At 43.5% G+C, this 20,702-nt stretch overlaps 2 non-coding genes across 2 annotated transcripts; both read right to left on the bottom strand.

Annotated features, from left to right (window-relative positions):
- Positions 1-7,796: 7,796 nt before the first annotated feature.
- On the bottom strand, positions 7,797-7,869 carry Trnak-cuu. The gene has a single exon. It is a non-coding gene; the product is annotated as a tRNA-Lys (tRNA).
- A 6,737-nt stretch (positions 7,870-14,606) lies between these two features.
- Trnak-cuu lies at positions 14,607-14,679 on the bottom strand. The gene has a single exon. It is a non-coding gene; the product is annotated as a tRNA-Lys (tRNA).
- Between the last annotated feature and the right edge of the window lie 6,023 nt (positions 14,680-20,702).

Raw genomic sequence — 20,702 nt, forward strand, 5'->3', positions numbered from 1 at the left:
CTTTCTTTCTCACTAAGCCTCCATCATGTCTTCCCATCTTTAATACTCTTCACTTTCCTTCCTATTTCTTTTCTTCTTCATTTTTCCTACCTTTTCTCCTCAATATTTCTTCCTTCGTTCTCATTTATTTTCTTACACCCCACACTACTATACAAACATCTTTAATATTCTCTCTTCACTTTCCCTTCTATTTCCTTTCTTCATTTTTCCTCCCTTTCTTCTCAATATTTCTTCTTTCGTTCACATTTTTTTTTCTTTCACCCCACACTACTACACAAAAACCTAATCACTTTCAACATCTTCCCGTCTTTAGTATACTCTCGCGTTTCTCCTTCTCCTCTTTCAAATTTTTTTTATCTTTCTTTCTTGTTTCCATTGAACATTAAAACCCTCCTTTTATTTTTTCCATTTTCCCATGTCTAATTCAACATAATTTCTCGTCCCACTGTAATTCATTCTTTTCTGATTTTACTCTTTAATTAAAACTCTCCATTTCTCTATTTTCTTGCCAGTTTGCACACTTTCCCTTCTCACTCCATCTTTTATTTCTAACCCTATTCTTCCTTTCCACCTTTCCTTCATTACTACTCCCTCCTTCCACTCCTTTCTCCTACCCCTTCTACTCTCAATCCTTCCTCTCTTTCATTACTACTCCCTCTCAGCCCTCCTTCATCGTCATCTCGGCCACACGACTAAAGGGACACGCCCATTTATTTCAGAGCGTCTCCATATTAGCATGAGGCAACTAATGGACAGCCCCATTTTACAGCATTAGGCCAGACCATCAGATAAGGGGAGCGGCGGGGTGCGTTAGGGCCCGCTGAGCTACTGAACACACAGGGAAGAATAGCTCTCAGTCTTATCTGGAAATGGATATTATGTACCTATGTGTTTATTATGGATTAAATTATTATGTTATCTCTCTCTCTCTCTCTCTCTCTCTCTCTCTCTCTCTCTCTCTCTCTCTCTCTCTCTCTCTCTCTCTGACTTTTGTTTTTCTAGTGGTGTGTGTGTGTGTGTGTAAGTAAGTAATTCACCACGGTTGTCTACTGGTTACCCAGCCAGCCTTCCCCATTACGGAGCGAGCTGAGAGCTCATAGCCGATCTTCAGGTAGGACTGAGACCACAACACATTCCACACACCGAGAAAGCGAGGCCACAACCCCTCGAGTTACATCCCGTACCTATTTACTGCTAGGTGAACAGGCGCCACACATTAAGAGGCTTGCCCATTTGCCTTGCCGCGCCCGGGACTCGAACCCGGCCCCATTCGGTTGTGAGCCGAGTGTGCTAACCACTACACTACGCGGTGTGTGTGTGTGTGTGTGTGTGTGTGTGTGTGTGTGTGTGTGTGTGTGTGTGCGTGTGTGTGTGTGTTTAAGTACATGCACACACACACACACACACACACACACACACACACACACACACACACACACACACACACACACACACACACACACACACCATGAAAGGGGGAAAAATACACCTAAAGCGCTTGATATTTGTCTGGCTTGAAACGTTAAATAAATCTCAAATCAATAGTATTTAGGGGAAAAGAAGGAAAAACGCACTACCACCACCACCACCACCACCACTAGATACCCAAACAATACTATACAATTTCCTTCCATCCCTTACCCTCTCACTCTCTCACTCTCTCCCTCTCACTCACTCTCTCCTCAGTTATTATTCCGTATGGGTTGAGTATTGATGACTCTTTCAAGTACCCCATCTCTCAGCGGCACCAGACAGACACTCTTCATCAATATACCTGACAATGCTCCCCAAGAAATAAACCACACACTTTTTTTCTCAGACCAGGTACGCGTGGACTCGGGTGTCTCAGGTGTGGCAAAGAGACAGGGGGCAATGAACAGCATCTTTCTTTACCACTCCCACCGTCTCCACCCTCCCCATCGCCGCTAATACGGTGAAAAACAGAGGAAATGAAGATGAGGGCTGGCGCACGGAAGGGTTCTCTCTCTCTCTCTCTCTCTCTCTCCCTCTCTTAAGTTGCAGGTGAGGTCGTCAGGAGTGGAATGGCCAGGGCAGGGAGGGAGGGAGAAGGGAGTGTGTAAGGACGGGAGTACATGAGGTGTTAGAGCAGAACAAGAGATGGGAGGAATGGGTGTTTTTTTTTTTTTCTTTTCAGACGGTACCAGGAGTGGAGGAAGAATTGTGCGGTGGTGTTGTGAGAAAGTGTTTTGTGAGGAGAGAGAGTGAATGTTTTGAAAGGAGAGATGGAGGAGGAGGAGGAGGAGGAGGAGGAGGAGGAGGAGGAGGAGGAGGAGGAGGAGGAGGAGGAGGAGGAGGAGGAGGAGGAGGAGGAGGAGGAGGAGGAATTGTGAGGGAAGTGTATGTTTTCAGAGAAGAAGAAAAGTGGAAGCCTTCAGGAAAAAAAATGAAACGCGTGGCTGGAAAGTCGAAATTTCGGACGAAGAAAAAAAGATTGAAGAGGCAGCGACATTAAAGCTAAGATGCGGCAGGAGGGAGTAGTGAGGAGACCACGAGAGAGACACAGAGGCCATAAGGAAACAGGTAAGGAGCAGGTGAAGATATACAGGAGGCTAGACTCTTAAACTGAAGGCGACGAAGGAGAAACAAATGAAGACATGCAAAGATTTTCACTTAACGATACAGGTGATGGTCTACTGGGCGCCCCATCACTCTTCACCTCGTCCCTCCCTTCCCCTTCCTTTCCTTCCCTTCCCCGCCCTTCCAGCCCTTCCTCTTCCTTCCGCCCTGCCCTCCGCCACGCCCCCACGCCTCCCACCGTGCGGGGAATGGCGCCCACAAGGTAATCACCACTACTAGTTTACGAGCGGGAGGATATTAAAAAAATTCCGCCACGTACAGAAAATCAAGGGAAGGAAGGTAAGAGGGAAGGAGGAAAAACACTGAAGAGGAACATGCGGTAAAGTCAATTAAGGGTAGGGAGAGTAAATGAGTGAGAGGAAAAACAAAAAAGGCGAGGAAAATTCTGTGTTATTATGTGCTTGCTCAAATGGAATTACGTGAATAGATAATAAAAGTAAGTGAAGGGAGAAGACGAGAGAGAGAGAGAGAGAGAGAGAGGGGGGGGCGAGGGACAGGAGAAGTGCTCAATAAGTAACTGATAAATTAAATAAGCGAGAAGTAAAGAAATAGAGGAATGTAAAGACGGGGATGGTTAATGGAAGGATATTTAGGAAGAATAGAAAAATATATGAAGGAAGAGAATGAAAATGGGGGAAAGATAAGAAGAAAGAGGAAGAAGAAGAAGAAGAAGAAGAAGAAGAAGAAGAAGAAGAAGGAGAAGAAGAAGAAGAAGAAGAGAGAAGAAGAAGAAGAAGAAGAAGAAGAAGAAGAAGAAGAAGAAGAAAGAAGAAGAAGAAGAAGAAGAAGAAGAAGAAGGAGAAGAAGAAGAGAAGAAGAAGAAGAAGAAGGAAGAAGAAGAAGAAGAAGAAGAAGAAGAAGAAGAAGAAGAAGAAGAAGAAGAGAGAAGAAGAAGAAGAAGAAGAAGAAGAAGAAGAAGAAGAAGAAGAAGAAGAAGAAGAAGAAGAAGAAGAAGAAGAAGAAGAAGAAGAAGAAGAAGGAAAGAACAACACCACCCCCCACCATTACCACCACCACCACCACCACCACCACCACCACCACCACCAAAAAGAATAAGGACCAGAAGAACAAGAACATAAACAAGAAAATACGACGACAGGAATGATCACGGGAATGAAGACAAGGCAGCTGTGGGACAGAGGGAAAAGAACACAACAAGAACAAAACTACAACAAACAAGCATACACACACACACACACACACACACACACACACACACACACACACACACACAAATACACCACCACGGAACTACATCTCAAAAAAAAAAAAAGATACACAGGTTCAGGTGGCGAGGAAGGGAAATTTGAAAGGGAGGAAAGGTGACGCGGGAAGACAAGAGTAGGCATGAAGAACTTACTTTATGGAGAGTGGCAGGGGGCGGCGTTGCGAGGGGGAGCAGCTGGCGACTTGGGAGTTGATGAGGCAGTTAAGGGGTCGAAAAATAGGTGATTGTTAGGGCAGGAGGGCGCGCGAGGGGCAGCTAAAAGCCCTTATCATAAATAACATCTGTCGGCGTGAGGGACGAGAGAGTGTGTAGTGTTTATGAGGAAAACATTTCAATCTGATTTTTCTTTCTTTTTTCGGCTGGTCGTGTGTGTGTGTGTGTGTGTGTGTGTGTGTGTGTGTAGGTAGTACAGATTATGCATCAACGTGAGTGCTTCTTTTTTGTTTCATTTTGTAATGGGAGGGAAAAAACAAGCGAGTGTTTTCGAAGCTTTCATGATGAATTAAAATACACACACACACTGACAGACAAGTACAGTACATATATATACATGAGTGATTTCGCTCGTACGTAATCATACACACATACACACACACACACACACACACACACACACACACACACACACACACACACACACACACACACACACACACACACACACACACACACACACACACACACACACACACACACACACACACACACACACACACACACACACACACACACACAGAGTTGCGAAAAGACTACTGGGATTTAAGATTCAAAATTTAACAGTTTTTTTTTTATATATTTCAACAGTGGTGGTGGTGGTGGTGGTGGTGGTGGTGGTGGTGGTGGTGGTGGATGCATGTTCTACCTTCCGCATAATACAATGAGAATATATTACTTAAACTTTATCATACTTCCTCATCATTCCTGCCACACCCACTAACTTACTAAAAGCATAAACCACCTTCCCTCCTCCTCTTCTTCCTGCTCCTCCTCCTCCTCCTCCTCCTCCTCCTCCTCCTCCTCCTCCTCCTCCTCCTCCTATGCAAACGGTAGTCTAAAAAAAAACAACCCCTTCTCAAGTCTGAACTCTCTGAATGCATTTACTAATTATTCCCCTTCTCCACTTCGCAGTTCCTCCTTATTCTTCCACTTTCCCGACGTTGTGATTTCTCGCATACATAATTCATCCACTCCCAGGGACCCTCTCTTTACCTTCTCCACTCCCTAATGTCCCTGTCCAGTCACTCAGAAGATTACCTCCACCTAAGCTTCTTTCCACATAAGCATCCTTCACTGACTCTTACAAATACACAAGGACGTTGGCGACACACAGACATACACACACCACGCAGAGACAGAATAGATTTAAGAAGGTTTAAGGGAAACGCTGATGGAAGACGCAGAGACAAAGGATAAGAGAATGAGTATGGCATGGAAAGGTGTTGATGGCAGATAGAGAGATGAACTAGGATAAAAGAATGGGTGGGTAAACTGTGCGTCTGTGCGTGATATATACACGCAAAACATAAAGCAAGGTCAAAGAATGTAAAGAAAATGCATAAGGTGAGACTGGGAAGTTAAAATAATGCTAGAATTGAATAATGTAATAAGTCTAGGCAAAAAAATAAAAGCAAGATAAGTTTCATTGTCGTAGTCTAGAATAAAATGGACAGCGGACAGAGAGAGTAGGGATAAGAAGGAGCTCTTTGTCCTTTAGTGAACGCACAGTGATAGTGAGTAAGGACACAGTAGTAGATAGTGGTTGACAGAAATGGGTGAGACAGTAATTGAATAACTGAGATGTGCAGAGGAGGAAAGAAAGAAAGAAAGAAAGAAAGAAAGAAAGAAAGAAAGAAAGAGAGAAAGATTGAATGAACGGAAACCAACAAGAAATAGTAGGACAGATGTACAGATAGATGGACGAAAAGAATTAAGGAAGAAAGGCAGGAAGAAATAAAGGAAGAACGATGGAAAGTATGGCAAATAAGGTATCGGGTAGCAAATCATGAACGAATCCTAAACTTCTGCAGCTTCAGACGAAAGACGAGTTTGAGAAAATAATCTTTAGAGACCTTCGTGATATGCATAACTTTAATCTAATCAAATGAAAGAGAGAGAGAGAGAGAGAGAGAGAGAGAGAGAGATTCGTAACTCTGGTCTATAAACTTGAATGTTTTAAAAGGAGCGTAAGTAATAGAGAAAGAGTAAGGATAAAACTCACAACTAAATTTACAAGCGATAAACTAGGGATGATACATTTTTTTTCCTCCCTCTTCGCAAAAATTTATTGCACAATACATTCTTCCAGAACTTCAAGGCGACACATAATATACATAATATGATGGCTGAGAACGGATCTTAGTGGCGTGAAGTGCTGAGCTGAACTTGTAGGAGAGTTTAGGAGTCATATACAGATGTGGTCAAAAGGCGAGTCACCTCATACACTCCCTTCCTCTGTGCTGTGTTGTCTTCCTCAATCTTACGTCCTCTCATCTGCTGGCAGTCTCACAAAACCCGATAACTGGGGAATTTTCTGAACACAACAGGACTTGATATTGAAAGAAAACTTTATTCTTTGTATTCTTCAATCTTACGTCGTCTCTTATGTTGGCAATCTCACAAAACCGATAATTGATGTATTCTCAAAGCACCACTAATATTGAAGGAAAACTCTGCTTTTTGTGTTCTTCAATCTTACATCCTCTTATCTCCTGGCAACTAGTGGATTCTCTCAGTACATTAATATTGAGGAAAAAACGTTAGAAAAAGTATAGATTAGTGTTTTTGTTGCTTTACTCTCGATTCTATCCAACGGCAAGAGTGGCATATTCTAATCACACTAATTTAATACTGAGAGAAAGCGTTGAACCAAAATATAAATCAGTGCATTTGTTACTCTATTTTTTTTATCATAGCTATCAGACGACACGAGCGATATGAGGACAGAAAACTAAGAGAAAATATATACCAAGAAATTCTGTTGGTATAATCGTTACTTTCACCTAAATTTCCTCGGCGTATTTACCTCAACAATGTACGAGTCTGCCCTAAAGATACCTGCTCAACAACCTTGTAAATTCCTGCATATATTACATTACCAACACTTAGCATTATTTTCCCTTGCTTATAATACCCATTAAATTCTAAGCTAAACACGCCCGCTCTAAAACTTTACTCCATGGCCTCGGCTGCTGGGAACACCAAGGAACACGGGAATGCGAGTCAGTAGAGTGCGTGTGTTCCTTAATTCTTCAGCAGTAATTTAACCTAACGTAATATAACCTGACATAGAATAACAAAAACATGACACCATATAAAATGATGAAACTTATTTTGACAGAATAACATAAATAAAAATAACGTATAATAATTTAGCCTAATATAATTTAATATAACATGAACGTAAAATAAGATAATGTAAGGCAAAGTAGCTTAACGTTACCTCTCTTAACTTAATAATAAACGGAACATAACCTAACCTAACTTAATCTGAGTTAACATCGCATCATATGAACATAAAAATATATAATACATTGCAGCGTGACCTAACTTAAGCTACCCCCACATGGAACTCTTGCACCTGCAGCGGCAAGGCTTACCAACTTGAGAAAGAAGGAAATGTGAACTGTTATTTCAAGCCTCAAGCCATAAAGTGCAGCGGTAACTTTTCCACTTAACTCAGTTCCCGACATTTGTGTTTATACGCAGTTTGCACCGAGGCTTTGTGGTCAACTTTTTTTCACTTTTGATATCGTTGAGCAATTTTGGGAGAGCGTGATGGTTTTGGTGTTCATTTCAATATTTTCTTTGTTTTTATTTTGCTGCAAATGGAGATATGAACGCATGACCTCAGAAGCATTTTTACCTTATTGATTTATAGGATAAGATAAAGAAATTAAAATAAGCACCTTCATCATACTGTTTGCGGTTGGGAACTGAACCAAAACTTCTCATGACTAAAAAAATAACCTAGCGCCCAACGTGGGGCTCGAACCCACGACCCCGAGATTAAGAGTCTCGTGCTCTACCGACTGAGCTAGCCGGGCTGTATATTGTTCATGAAAAGTAGTAGAGTGCTTTTCAGAGCGCCTATAATTACACATTTCTAAACATTTGCTGGTTTTGATATTTCAATTATTGCCAGTCTATATCCACATCAGTTTCCCGTCCAAATCAGATCCACTTGATTCGACAGATAGCTCTGAATATGAACTAATTCCCATTCCTCCTCCATGAATAGGATGGAGTGTAGCCATGGGGTAGGGATGCAAAGAGGAGAGAGAGGAGAGGGGAGAGAGCCACCCCTTGCCTATCAACTATCAACACCGCACCACCCCCCCACCTGCTCCCCGGGGACTGATAGCCACACGTTGCTTTTCACTCGTGTTGATTAATGCTGCCAATCTTTAATGTGGTGATGAACGACGGACTCACTGCGGCGCGGCGATAAAAACGGCCGGCACTCGCTCTTCATTGACGCTTTCTACGAGTACCACCGGCGATTAGGAGGCCAGTGTGCTGCATGCCAAGCTGATAACCGACCACTGCTGCTGCACGTGTCCCGTCATCGCTCCTGCTGCTGCTCCCGGTGCTGACTGGCTCTCCACGCACTGCCGCTCATCCATCAACGCGACCTCAATACCAGCAACCACTGTGATATATTTCAGGGATATTGGAGAGGGTTACAAGACAGGCGGGTCACGCGAGGTTTTGTCTGGTACTTGGGAGCAACACGAGTGACAACCTTACCTGCCTCGGACAAGCAGCCACCCAGCACCTACCGCCGCCAGCCTTTACGGGAGAGAAGACCTCAAAAATTCCCTGTCTAACTGGATTCCCGTCTATAGCAAAGGTGCCAGAGGTAATGGAGAGGATGTGTGTGCAGTGAGAGAGACACACACACATACACTCCCACACATTGCAAATACTCCTACATACATACCTACCCGCATATAGCACCACCACCCAGTACCCGCACACTCCCGCTACACACCGCAAGATTGAAAAGATTGAAAGATAGCGTAGGAATGAAAAAATAAAAAAGAAACGGCCCGCAAATCAAACCTTGTCCTCCGCGTGAACCTGAGTAAAGAAAAAAAGAGAAAAAGAAAAAAAACGACGCTACTCATATAATTTATCATTCCTTCTCTCGCATCATGGAAAGGAGGAGCTTACCATAAACAGTGTGTGTGTGTGTGTGTGTGTGTGTGTGTGTGTGCGAGGGAACTGTTACTATTGTTATTGTTGTTGTTGTTGTTGTTGTTGATGCTATTGTTGTTGTTGTTATAATTGTTCGTGCTTTTGTTGTTGTACCACTGAAAAATCATTCCTGCAACTTTCGCTTTGTTGTGGCTAATAGGATACCAATCACTCTACCTATCCATCTATCTATCCACGTGCCTTATATGTCGATCTATCTACTTGCCTATGTATTTATCTATCTATGTATCTAGCATCCATGATATGTGTGTGTGTGTGTGTGTGTGTGTGTGTGTGTGTGTGTGTGTGTGTGTGTGTGTGTGTGTGTGTGTGTGTGTGTGTGTGTGTGTGTGTGTGTGTGTGTGTGTGTGTGTGTGTGTGTGTGTGTGTGTGTGTGTGCAAGTAGTAAGACATACGTACTTACACTCAAGTCAGCCTATAAATTGATAAAGCCCATAACAGGTTAGGCTCATCTCGCACTTGGGAACGACTCAAAGCTTATCTGTGGATGGAATCACTAATACAACTTGCGTACACCATTAACTTAACCTCATTCATTACCGAGCCCTGATTTACATCCTTAAGCGCAGGAATCCTATTAATGAAACTATCCTCCCTTTTAATTTACTTCCGCGGTCTTGTATGTATGTGTGTGTGTGTGTGCGTGTGTATATCTCCACGTATTTATTCTTGGGTATAAACAACATGGTTTTTACTCACAGATATATCACGAGGGAAGCTTCTCGAGGCTTTCCAGGGGATCAGGAGACTCACTAACTCACCTGAGGGAGAAAGAAAATGGTACATGTGAGACCAAATGAATACGTGACAAACAAGAAGGAAAGGTATAGAGTAAATATTGACATACAAAAGAAATAAGAATAGCAATAATAGTACACTACATAAAAGATGTTAATAAAGAAAGAGAAAAACAAGATTAGCAATAATAGTATGAAAAGTAAAATAGAGGGAAGAGTAAACAGAATACTAAAACAGTCTGAATAAAGAAAGAGAAAGAATAGATAGATAAAGATTGAAGAAAAAAAACAATAAGACAATGATATTATAAATAAGTCAAACAAAAGGAAAAATAAACCAAAAAAAAAAAAAAGGAAATAAACACAAAGAGAAAGATTTGTTCAAACTAAAAAACATAAAAAGATAAACTAGAAAAATAAATTAATAAATAAACAAATAAAATATAACAATGCTACTTCTACAAAAGCAAGAAAAAGAAAGAAAACATGAGAAGCAGAACATAAAAATAATAATACTATCACTCTTATTACTATTACTACTATTACCATTATCATTATCATTACTATTACACCTTTAGAGACGGCTCAGGTAGATTCAGGGCGCTTAGTACCTGGAGGTGAGGATGGAGGAAAGGTAAGGATATGAGGACAGGTAAGGATTCCTCTCCCTTTCCTTTTACATACACACACAAAGCACACCTGCAGAATAGAGGAACCTGAAGAGAATTGAGATTAACCTAGCTCTCTCTCTCTCTCTCTCTCTCTCTCTCTCTCTCTCTCTCTCTCTCTCTCTCTCTCTCTCTCTCTCTCTCTCTCTCTCTCTCTTACTATCTCATTTATAAAGGTATCAATTATATCACCATTTAATTTTCTTTATATCTATCTAATCACGAATCTTTCTATACTGGTTCATTTATGGTCATTTATCATAGTATTAATTATCCAACTATCTACCTTTCATATCCATGTGTTTATTTTGTCTACCTGTCTATCTATCTACCTACTATCTATCTATCTATCTATCTATCTATCTATCCCAACCTGCCAGGCAAACAAAACAAGACAAGAGAAAATGAAACGCACACAGGATAGCCATTACCGACATGATAGAAAAAAAAAACAATGAAGAACAGATAAATAAAACACCTCGACAAAGTATCGTGATAAATAAATAAATAAGAATTAATACGTAAACAAATACGAGCATTACAGAAGCAGTCAGAGAAAAACAAACAGGCAAAGTATCGCAATGTAAACACACGCGTGAGGCAATGTGTTAACAAATCTGGGCATAACAAAAATAGACATGAGGGAAACTGCCAAACAAGCCGACAAATCACTTATTGCTGCTGCTTTTAAGATAATTACAGGGCTGAGGGCACAGTCATTAAATCGCTGTCCCCCGACGAATTTCATTAAAAGCCTCTCGGTCCACATCCGCGTGACCCTGCAGAGAGAGAGAGAGAGAGAGAGAGAGAGAGAGAGAGAGAGAGAGAGAGAGAGAGAGAGAGAGAGAGAGAGAGAGAGAGAGAGAGAGACTTATGAGAAGTAGACATCTATAAAAGCAATACGAGTGAGATGAAAAGAGAAGTAAAGAATAGAAAGAAAGACGTTAATGGAACCAATGAGGTCTAGGATAAATGTATCAGAAGAGAGAGAGAGAGAGAGAGAGAGAGAGAGAGAGAGAGAGAGAGAGAGAGAGAGAGAGGAGAGGGGGTGGGGAACGGGAATCAATTTGTGGGCGATCGTGTAAAGCTCGTTGATAATAAAATTAGTAGAGTCGCAGGGCGTAAATCAGTCCCGTGTAAACAGGGTCTTCCATTTTTATGTGGGGGCGTGGCGCCGCCTGACAAGCCACATAAATATTGCTCCAGTACATCACCGCCGCGCCGCCCACCGACACTAAAATTAGGGAGCGACACTGTCCGTCTTGAGGTGAGCCAAGTTAAGGTAGCGTCGCGCACACTGGCTGGAGCTTCTCGCGACCCATGTCTGTCTAATGTTTAGTCTCCTGTAGAGTGGCGACTCATTTTTCAGCGCACACTAGAAAGTTCAAGAAAGTTCATGCACTCTTATGTTTAGATTTCATTCTCGTAAAAAAATATTAAAATAAGAACAGATAAAAGACGATGTCTTTACACTTACATAAAGAATCGTGTTTGACCAATCCCCCAAAAAAGTGGTTCGTTTACCTTCATGTCTTGTGTATCTAAAGTGAGAGGATGACTCGAGCAGCTGAGGCGGAGCAGGATCCTCCTTGTCCTCTCTTGCCGGCCACCAGGCGAGCAGGTGCCCGAGGCTGCCGTGTCAACAGAAACATTAATATTCCCCAAAACAGTGAATAAGGAATGGAATATAGATGGACCAGGCCTGAGCCGTATTCCGCCCCTTGGGCGCCGCCCTTCACAAGGGGAGGTTGGGGAGGTATTCATATCTCTCTCTTTCCCCCCACGGGACCTACACCCCCTCCTCCCCCGTCTCCCTGCCGAGCAAACAGAGATGAGATGTAATATGAAGTTCTCCGCTATTACTTTCTTCAGTAAACTTGACTCTGTCCGCGGGCTGTCCAGGAAATTTTTATGTGTTATTGAATTCGTGGAAATGATTAACCTAGGAATGAGAATGAGTTGCATGTATAGTTCTAGTAAACAACATGGTGCGCTTCACGTTAGGCACAGCATCACATTTGCCTGGAGCAGGAGGGTAAATACCTGTGGCATGGGTGAACCACAGCCTGGCGTGTTCTCCCCCGCAACGCTCCCTAAAGGAACACTAATTTGTAATAAACAACCGAAACTAGTAATTTTCTGAGGACTTATCCTGTTCATTAGATTTCAATTATCTATCAAGCGCTTTACGATCACCAGATAATGGTTGAGTGCACTTACGAGGAGGTGCGCCACGCACGGCTAGGCGAGGAATACACGCGCATATAATACGACGGAAATATAGACAAATAAACATTTGAATAAATATGAGCAAGTTATGTAAATTCTTCCTCGTGCAGGTCAGCTTCAAAATATGAAGTAAAATCTGAAGCCCCAGGCGGTACCGCCAGTGATGCCATACCAGCGTGACACTCTCAATGGCGTCACAATCTGTACTGCACATCACCACGCCACCACGCAACCAGGCCGCCACGCTCTAAACAAGGCCGAGATGAGGCGCCGCGGCTCAAGGGTGCGGGAGGGTCGCCCACTGACATCATTCACTTTTCACAATGGCGTTTTCTATTTGCCCGTATCTCATAAATGGGTTATAAATTATCCCCTAAGGCTGGGCGTCCCCTCAGCCTGTGGAGATCGATGGTCGGGGCAGGCCAAGGCGAGCACCTCTCGGGCCGCGGCGCTCCCTGCCTCCCTGCCTCCCTGCCTCTTTGGGGGTCAAAGCGATGACCTGAAGAACTCTGGAAACTTTGGACACCTGCCAGAGCTCAACTCGACCACTCCTCGTTTATGTGGACAACTCAGGTAGAAACCCGTCCAAACATAACATATCGGACAAGCTCCTCTGAATAACTTATTGAAAATTAATGCATAGTATTACAGACGCTATTGGCTTCATCTTTCGAGGTGGTGCTGCAAGATGTGCGTACAGGGAGTTAATAATTTTATCTACTTTTCTCGAAGATATATGTCGCAGATTAATCAAGACGGAACACATCACTTATTTTCTTCCTAATCCACTTGACGTTCACAATTAATCGAATGAAACTCCAGGGAGACATTTAAATCACGTACAGTACTCACACCACCCGACACATCAGACTCCTCCTTGTTAATCATTGTCAGAGATGAGCACCCAGGTAAGGCCAGGTTAAGACTTAGACCCGCCACATCCCACGCCGCCACAGGAGTCACAGGAACCCCGCAGGGCGCTACTCCTCCTCCATTACCGCCCCGAAACGAGACCGCATAACTTTATCATTACTCAAAAACCACAAGGAAAGGATTTATACACACAGGAGAGTAAATGTGGTATGTATTATGTATATGCGTTCGTGTGTGTGTGTGTGTGTGTGTGTGTGTCGCTGGGTTTGCGATACGCCCGACGCCGAAAAATACTGCTGTCGGCAAAATTGGACGTCGCATATTGCATTTCTTGATCAATCGACGCTGAAAGGCTGGGCACGGCAGAGGTCCACAGGGACGACCACCGCCTCCTCCTCCTCCTCCTCCTCCTCCTCCTCCTCCTCCTCCTCCACTCCTCTTATCTTCTTTTGGATTCATTATTTTTCATGCTCTCAATATTTCTCTCTCTCTCTCTCTCTCTCTCTCTCTCTCTCTCTCTCTCTCTCTGTTATCTAATCAAGTATCTATCGTATCTTCCATATCAATAACCACGTCTTCCCTTCCTTTTTTCCTTTTTTTCCTCTGTGCCTTCAGATTTTCCTTTTTCCTTCCTCCTTGTGTATCACTTCTCTCACATCAAATACAAAACTGTCTTTTCTCTCTTTCTTCTTTCCTTCTTCTTCATATCCGAGAAGAATTAACTCCCTCACACCTCCTCCTCCTCTTCCTCTTCCTCTTCCTCCTACTTCTCCTCCTCGTCTGTGTTCATTACTCCCCCAGCAAACAGAGAACCCGGCCACCCTTTTCTATACTCACGCTACACTGACGCACCACTTTAATACCTCACGCTGACTAATGGACAAACATCACTCAGGCGTTGGCGGTTCTCACGGAGGAGAGCAAGATGTGAGAGGACGACCCATGCAGACGACCCACACCTCCTCCACTCTACTTGAAAGAGAGAGAGAGAGAGAGAGAGAGGCGGAGGTGAAGGGAGCAGCGGATCGGGATGCTGTCTAGGATGTAAAAATACTTCGCCCAACGTGGGGCTCGAACCCACGACCCCGAGATTAAGAGTCTCGTGCTCTACCGACTGAGCTAGCCGGGCTGATATTAGACAAGTGAAAAAGAAATAAAAGAGAGAGAAAGAGAGAGTGTGTGTATCATAACCAGCTGTGAGTTACCGATGTGACATGACCATCTAACAAAAAAAAATAATTATAATTAAAGCCCGCCATTAATCTCAAGCAGCAAATCAGAGCCGCAGCGTCAGGTCCCTTGGTTCAGGCAGTACACACACACACACACACACACACACACACACACACACACACACACACACACACAGTCCAGGGTTGCCAGCTCTATCAAGGGTCCCTGATAAGCTTGTCCACCTGCGTGCGTCTCTCATAAACCACCGCCTTCTGTACCTGTTTCTTCTCACTCCCGCACGTCTTCGCTTCCCTGCACCGCCCTAAAAAGAAAAAATATAGCAACTCCCTCCTCCTTTTTCATCTCGGCTGTCTATTCATCTAATTTAACAATGAAAAAACTCACACAAGTATAAGCCGGGCTGGCATCACAACGTCATATTGGTTCTCCTTATCAGTCTGACAAACACGCCCCGGATGGCGGACAATAGCCATTCTTGCTGCCTCAGTTTGTAAACATGCTCTCAAAGTTACTATCAAATATAAGACGCCCAGCCCACATCCCTCCCTCCTGCCCTTCCCTGCTCCTGCTGCTCAGTGGGGGAGGTCCCTTCGCTTGCTGTACTACCTCGCCGGGCGCCACCACTACCAGTTTCAATCAGCAGAAGTCCCCGGAGGAGCTGGGCGGCGGCGCTAAGTAATAAGTGGGGACCCGTTGGCCTCTTCAGCTTCCCACTCGGTCATGCGCGAGGAGGAGAACCGGTCCGAGTACTATTGGTGGCCCTTGGAGGTGCTCTACATCATTCTACTCTTGGAAGAGAGAGAGAGAGAGAGAGAGAGAGAGAGAGAGAGAGAGAGAGAGAGAGAGAGACCCCCAATGCACTATACACACTCTCCGCTTTAAGTCATGTGTTTATAGAGAACCACGAACTTCATCTCTTAAAAAACCGCGGCAGGAAGAACGAGAAAGTGAGGAAGAACAAGACAATAGAGACACTACAACTCCCACTACTGTTTTTCCTTCCTACTTTTATTTTCGCCTGCCTTCCGGGAAGCAATGGAGGGGGCAACTGGAGCATACGAAAATGTACAGAGGAGGAGCGCAAAGAATAATAGAGGAGCATACTTGTAATTGAAAGGTGAGGAGGGTAAAGGTGGGGCAAGAGAAAAGGAAAAGGAGGTCTTAGCGGGAGGAAAGTGGGGAGGGAAAAGGAAGAAAATGGAAGGACACGGGGCGGTAAAAGAGTGTAAGGGACAAGTAGGGAAGGTGAGGAGATGGCAAACAACGTTGACGGACAAATAAAACACTCCAATTTGGTCTGGTCTCTCTCCTTCTCTCTCTCTCTTTCTCTTTCATTCTTTCACTCTTTCCCGCCGACCTAAGAGGGAGCCGCTCTCGCCCCTATTCCCCTAACAGACACACACACACACACACACACACATTACACCTAACCACCACACACCAGCACAACATATACCTTCCACCCCTTTCTTCGTCACACTACAAAGAGAAACTAAAGGTGAATAGAATTAGTACACAAATCCTAATACTTTTCAGTGTCATTATACAAACACAAAACGTCACCAAGGTAAACACAAGAAACAAAGGCCACAATTGTTTCCTTTCACGTAAAAATTCATTGATTAGAGGAACAGCAAACACAGAAATGGCGTGACGGAAAGATCTTACACATCACTACGTATTTTTCCTTCTCTTTCTTTCCTCTCCATTATTTTCCGGGAGGTAAAACAAACCATGCCTTCCATCTAAGCGTCAATATTTCTCCCCTATCATTTACATTCGTGCGTATTGTTACGGGAGCGCAAAGGAACATTTAGGAGGAAGATATAAAAAAGCAGCTCGCCTTTCGTCCTTTCTAAGGCTGTTTGTGATAAGCTGTACTATCTAATCATTTGTAAGAAGTGAAGGATAAAGAGAAAAGATAACCTATGACAAAGTGAGTGGGTCAAGAAAGAAAATGGAAATCTGGTTGGCATCTTTAATCAAATAATGAAAAAACGGTACTAGTATGAAATTGTGGTATATTAATAAGCTTTTATTCCTATTAACAAGCCATTAATTTTTCATTTTACATATGAGTACCTAGAATTGTTACAGGATTAAGTGAATTCAGAAGAAAAAGCAAATCAACGCAGCGCCATTTATGTACAACGATGATATGATTTTTTTAGAGCACAAAATTATGGTAAATGAATGAGAAGTTCTTTCTATTTACAAGCCATTTTTTGTACGAGTAGCCAACATTGCTATAGAAATAAACGACTTCAGAAGAAAACATCCCAGTGACTTAGATTTCCAAGGATTAAAAACGACAAAAGCGCAGAATTATACCACGTTAATGAGTTGTGACCTCCAAGCACAAATCTTTTCTTTTTTCACACACGAGTACCAAGTATTGCTATAAGACTTAGTTCAAAAGAAAACGTAAATCTTTTGAGAGTCTTTGATTTAAAAGAATGAAAAACGATGTCGATACGGAACATAAAGGATCGCGTTTCACTTTTGAGCGTTTGAGCGTTTAGCGTGCCGGGGGAGGAGAGGCGTGGCGTGGCGCGGGGGAATCAGGGGCCGAGGAGCGTCGATAAGGAAGCAACTAATTAATCGGTGAATTATTAAGGAGATGCACGAGTGAAGGAAGGTTCGTCTCTAATATTCGATAATAATTGGCAGCTTTCAACAGTAAATTTTGTCCTATTCTTGGAAAATGGTCGGCCAGTCAAGAACGATTAGGAGCTTTAGCGAAATTCCTCTCTCTCTCTCTCTCTCTCTCTCTCTCTCTCTCTCTCTCTCTCTCTCTCTCTCTCTCTCTCTCTCTTGGCTGTGCTTTAAAAAGAAACTCTTCTTTCAATCTCTATTAAATCCTCTTTGCGAGTTTTCTTCAGAATTCTTGATGCTAACAAACCACGAACTTGCACTATACATAGCCATATAATTACGAAGACACACACACACACACACACACACACACACACACACACACACACACACACACACACACACACACACACACACACACACACACACACACACACACACAGAAGGAGGCATGACCCGTGAATAACGAAATGAAGCACATCCCTCCATTAAGGAGACTCTGAATAGGAGGGAGGGATGTGGAAATGCAGGGAGAAACTGAGGAAGGAGAGAAGTGAGACGAAAAAAACGAGGAAGAGGAAAAAGGAGGAAAAAAAAGTAGAGAAGGAGCATTTTTCACATCCATTTCTGCACATTTCTCCCCACTAACACATCTAATTTCCTACCCTTTCCTCTCAAACTCAACTTCTTAGCCTTCCCTCCCTTTCTCACCATCCATAACCTCCCTTGCCTTACCCTTAATCACGCCACTATGCCTGGTAACATCGTATCAAAGAGGCGGCTCGATACTGCTCTTAATTAGATCATTTGGGGCATAAAGAGGGATTCCCCAAAACGGGACGAGACGGGAATTGGTCGCTACCTTTGTTGGCGGCGGTGTGGCCAGACTGTGGATGGTTGTGATGCGGGAGGTGTGGCTGGCGGCGTGGCGGCCTAGATGAGTTTGCTGGTGAAAGGGTGAAGTGTGTGTGCGTGTGATTAAGAGGAAGAAAGAGGTTGCAGATAGGGATGGAGAAGGGCAGGGGTGAGATTGGAGGAGACAGATAGGGAAGGAGAAAAATAAAAGGTTGGAGAGAATGAAAAGGAATGCAGGGATATTGTGAGGAAGAAATAAAGAAAAGAAGAAATAGAGGAAAAGAGAGAAATATGGAAATGAGATCAAGGGAAAAGACGAAACAAAGAGAGAAATAGGAAAAAGAGAGGGTGAATTTGAGGAAAAGAAAAGAAATGGATGAGAGTGAAATAATGGAAGGTAAAAAATGGAATAAATAGAGAGAAAAGGGATGGAAATAAGAGATGCAGTAGATAGGAAGGAAAAAGAGATAGGATGAAAAGACAGTTGGTTTAGAGAGAGAGAGAGAGAGAGACGGGGATAACATGCGTGGTGGTGAGATTGGGGTGGTGAGGTGTGAGTGTGTGATGTGTCATGAGGTGCAGTGTGAGGTGAGGTGGTGCGAGGGAGAAAGGGGTGGTGGTGGTGGTGGTGGTGGTGGTAGTGGTGACGGCAGGTAACATATGCAAAGGTGCCAAAGGGAATACGAAATGTAGCAAAGAAAGCTTCCAATTATATACAGGGAAAATATATAATTAGGAAGAAAGACCTTTTATCAGTGGAGGGAGCGGGGAAAATTTACGATAGTGAGCTAGAGAGAGAGAGAGAGGGAGAGAGTAAAAAAGTGAGAGGGAGAGTATTTTTTTTTTCTTCGCTTCTCTCTCTCTCTCTCTCTCTCTCTCTCTCTCTCTCTCTCTCTCTCCTTTCAAGATAACAAAAATCGATCTAGCGGCACGCACATGCACACGCACACACACACACACACACACACACACACACACACACACACACACACACACACTTCCCACTTTCCGTGTACATGATTAGCCACGAATATTTTCCAACACGCATTCCCTACTACGGGTGTGAAGGGATGACCTATTAAACTCATTAAACGCACCGCTTGCCTTTGTGAGGTAACTGTATTAAGCCAACCACCGACCCCGCCCCGCCCGTCCGTCACCCGTCCATCACCTGTCCGTGCGCTCGTGCAGACAGACACTTAGGTAGGCATACAGAAAGACAGTCATGTGGGTAGATAGGCAGACTGGTAGACAGATAGACAGACAAAAAGACAGACAAGTTAATCAGATTATTTGATATATGGGATAAGTTAATCAATCAGTCAGTCAGTGAGTCAGGCAGGCAGTGAGACATAGACAGGCAGACAAACAGACAAATAACCAATCAATTCAGCTAATCGAACAGCTTAAAAGTGAGACAGGCAGCCGGAAGACAGACACACAAAGAGACAGAAAGACAGAGAAGAAGCGCCACAGTGCCCTTCGCCCTCTAGCTGTCTCTCACGCCGCCGCAGCCTCCAAGTGCATCTCTGCCTTCATCGCCCTGCAGATCAAGTCACGTCATTGTCTCCTTCCTTATCCAGATATCCTCCGCGATATCCTTAGTTTACTCTCCTATTGTTCCCACTGATTACCGCGGCCTCTCTGTTGCCTCCACTCTTCCCTTTGTCCACCGCCTCCCATTTCTGTTGACTTCCAATGTTTCGCCAACACTACCAATGTTCACCTTTCGTCTTTCGCCTTTCACGGAATGTTCTTCGCTTCAGTGTTCCTTAAGTTATGTATTGATAAAGGACAGTGTTGTATGGCAGCATTAGGACTGATTTGGTTTGGTTTGGTTCAGTTAGGTTACGTTAGCTTACATAAGGTTTACGTTACGTTCCATAAGGTTACGTTAGGTTAGGTGTAGTGTTCAGTCTTAGTGTTATCCAGGGAAGCAAAGCAAGTGTTACAGTGTGTATGAAATTTCCATCTAATGTGCCATTTACTACTTCTCACTGCTGCAAAATAAAGGGCAAAATTCATAAAAGTGATAATACTAGTATTTTTCTACCACGAATTTTAATCTCTCTCTCTCTCTCTCTCTCTCTCTCTCTCTCTCTCTCTCTCTCTCTCTCTCTCTCTCTCTCTCTCTCTCTCTCTCTCTCTCTCTCTCTCTCTCTCTCTCTCTCTCTCTCTCTTTCTCTTTCTCTTTCTCTCGTACGTACGTACCTACCATTTTTTTACCCACGTTATCCTATTTCCCCCTTTTTTTCCACGGCTTAAAAATTATGTTCCCTCGACTAAGAGCTTTGTTGGCAATCCGCAGCTCACACTTGTTGTTGTAGTGGTTGTGGTGGCGGCAATAGTAGTGGGAGGAATAGAAGATAGAGGTGATGGTGATGGCTGTGGTTGTGGTGTTGCCCCCTGAGTCGGGCTGACCAAGCGAACGCTCAGTTTAATCCATAGTATCTGTGCTTCGTGCCCAACTGAGATTACCTGAAACTGTGCACTGAGAGCGTTCAATTT

Source organism: Portunus trituberculatus, chromosome 49 (assembly GCF_017591435.1).
Source record: "Portunus trituberculatus isolate SZX2019 chromosome 49, ASM1759143v1, whole genome shotgun sequence".
NCBI classification, from domain to species: domain Eukaryota; kingdom Metazoa; phylum Arthropoda; class Malacostraca; order Decapoda; family Portunidae; genus Portunus; species Portunus trituberculatus.